The 2,929-nt window shown below is 40.2% G+C and overlaps 1 pseudogene; it reads left to right on the top strand.

The window, feature by feature from the left end:
* The first annotated feature begins 2,013 nt into the window (after nucleotides 1-2,013).
* On the top strand, nucleotides 2,014-2,929 carry LOC147899749 (uncharacterized; annotated as a pseudogene).

The following is a 2,929-nucleotide window of genomic DNA, read 5'->3' as shown; positions in this document are numbered from 1 at the left end:
CTCACCGACTCACTCTTCTCTGCACCCACTGGACTCTATAGAAGACTACCATTTGTTGCCTTCTTTGTGTGTATAAGCAGTGATCCTATTGGCTTCTTACATGACCTTGAGATTGCATGAATGCATCAAACTTATGATACCATTCACGTGGCACTTATTTTAGCCTATACAAGCTTTTTTTGAGTTTACACACCATTTCCTTAGTCCTAGTTGTAACAAAACACTTTGGTTGTCGCATATATATGTTCTCATGTAGATTACCATATGTAAAAACATAGTTTTTACGTCCATTTGTATGAGTTTCATATCTTCACTTGCAACCAAGTCCAAAATGGTTTACAAAGTAGTCATTTTAACTATGGGAAAGAATCTCATCGAAATCGATGCTATGTTCTTGCTTGTATCCCTTAGCAACCAAAATGCTTTGTACTTTGGCAAGAATCCTTAAGTAACTTTTATTTTGTAAACCCATTTGCATGGCAAGACTTTTTACCCTTTTGGTAATTGCACCAAGTCCCAAGTGCCATTTTTATTCAGAGAATTCATCTCTCACAGCATGGCTTTGTGCCATTTCTTAGTGTCAAGTTTGTCGAGTGCTTCTTTGAATCAAGACGGTTTACCACAATAACATGACATGGTTAGTGGTGGAGACAATAAAAAAGAGAAGAAGGAGAATACAGCTCAAGGGACAAAGAGAAGGCCAATGTGGCCTCAGTGTTATTATTGAGGAGTTGTCAAATGTATAAGACATCTTATGTGCCACTTTGTCAGCTGATGATGCTTATGAGCTTGATGCCTCTCTCAATGTTCATACACAGGATATGCAGATCACCAAGAGTGATCTAATTGATGCTTTATTGAGTGTTAATGATGCATTATGCCAGACTTGGATAGTCGATTCCGGTGCTTCGTTTCGTGTGACTCCTATCAAGGAGTGTTTCTCCACTTTTGATGCAGGCAGCCCATGGTCGTGTATACCTTGCAAACAATCATGCATATTCCATTGAGGGTATTGACACTGTGCATCTTTCTATAGATGGCACAAATGGGCTTGTCTTGCATAATGTTAGATATGTGTCGGAAATCAAGAAAAGTTTGCTTTCCATTGGCCAGATGGATATGCATGGTTACAACGTTTTGTTTGAGAAAGGATCATGCAAGATGACCAAAGGCTTAATGTTGATTGTGAAAGGTACAAAGAAAGGAACATTTTAATCTTGCATGGAAAAGCCTTGTTGGGCAAATTTATTGCTTTGGTTGAAATTAACTCACACATGGAGTTGTGGCATAAGAGGATTGGCCATATGAGCCAAAAAGGCCTTACTAAGCTTTGTAATTTGAATAAGCTTAATGCTAAGGGAACAAAGCTTGACTTTTGTAATGAATGTCAATATGGTAAGCAAGTGAAGAGTTCTTATTACTCCGGTGTCTTTCACAAATCTAATGTGCCTGATCTTGTACATTCTGATGTTTGTAGCATGCTTACCAAATCTATGGCGGGTGCACACTACTTTGTTTCTTTTTTGGATGATCATTCTAGAAAAATTTGGGTTTATTTTCTTAAGTCAAAGGATGAAGCCTTTGCTACGTGTAAGAAGTTCCATGCATTTGTGACCACCTAAGTAGGTAAAAAGCTAAAATGCTTGCTTACAGATAATGGAGGGGAGTTCACAAAGTACTGAATTTAAGAAGTTTTTTGAAAATTTGGACATCAAGAGGGAGCTTACTGTTCCATACAACCCCTCTTCTAATGGTGAGGCTGAAAGATATAATAGGACTCTATGTGAGAGGGTGAGATGTATGTTGTCCACAACTAGTCTCCCTCGTGGATTTTGGGGAGAAGCTCTAAAAATTGCTATACATATATGTGATCGAAGGTCGGACACGAATTAGGCTTTAACTCCTGGCTGGGAGGGCCGTCAAGCGAAGCAGAGGGAAGCCCTTCGTCATCTTTGAAAAGGAATGATAAGGGGGAGAGTACTAGTGGGGGCTCTTGGGACTAGTAAGGCTTCGATGAAGAGCCCATTTTTTGATGCTCAATTGGAGGAGCTTATTGAGAAGCTTAATCGCCACATAGAAGCAACCCCACCACGCCAAGTCAGGGACAATTAACCACCTATTCCCGAACCTTCGAAAAAATCTTCATGGTGGGAAAGCTTATTGGGCCTGTGCAGAGGGTCGAAGGCAAAGGAATACATTCCTTCCTTGAAAGGTGACATCCCTGAAGAGGTTTGGTCTGGCAAACCTGCTTCATATGATCACTTATGTGTCTTTGGTTGCAAAGCGTTTGTGCATATAAGACGTGAGTTGAGGAGTAAGTTGGATGCAAAGTCCATTAAAGGCCTCTTCATGGGATATGGTAAAGAAGGTGAAATAGGCTACAAGATTTGGTTACCTCAGCTCAAAAGAGTTGTGCGCAACCGAGATGTTGTTTTTAATGAGGCAAAGTTGCTTAAAAACAATTGTGCCTCAAAGGATGACCATAAAAAGGTCAAATTTCAGCATGTACAACCACCTGTTAGGCCTGATTTTGAACCTCAAGATGATGCACCACATGAGTGAAAATGTTGATGTACCATTGGTGTTTGAGCCAGATGATGTTGGATAGCAAAATGAGGCTCCTGAAGGGCATATGCAGCGACGTAACGATGCTAAAAACAGGGCTAGAAATGATGTACAACCACCCATTGTTGATGATATTGTTGTACCACCTAATATAGACCCATTTCCAGATAATGTGGATCATTGGGTAAAGCGGTCTACTCGTCCAAGGCAGAATGTGAGTAGATATGATCCCTATTTGAATTATATTATGTTGACAGATGAGGGGGAGCATCATTTGTCAAAAACATATGGGCACAGTAAGAAGTGGGAGCTATGCAGGAAGAGATTAAAGCTTTGCATGCTAATCATACTTGGGATTTTGTGA

The sequence above is a fragment of the Dipteris shenzhenensis genome, chromosome 8 (genome assembly GCF_047967505.1).
Source record: "Dipteris shenzhenensis isolate YYH24624 ecotype China chromosome 8, Dip_SZ_1.0, whole genome shotgun sequence".
NCBI classification, from domain to species: domain Eukaryota; kingdom Viridiplantae; phylum Streptophyta; class Polypodiopsida; order Gleicheniales; family Dipteridaceae; genus Dipteris; species Dipteris shenzhenensis.
This window is presented reverse-complemented; position numbering and strand designations above follow the sequence as displayed.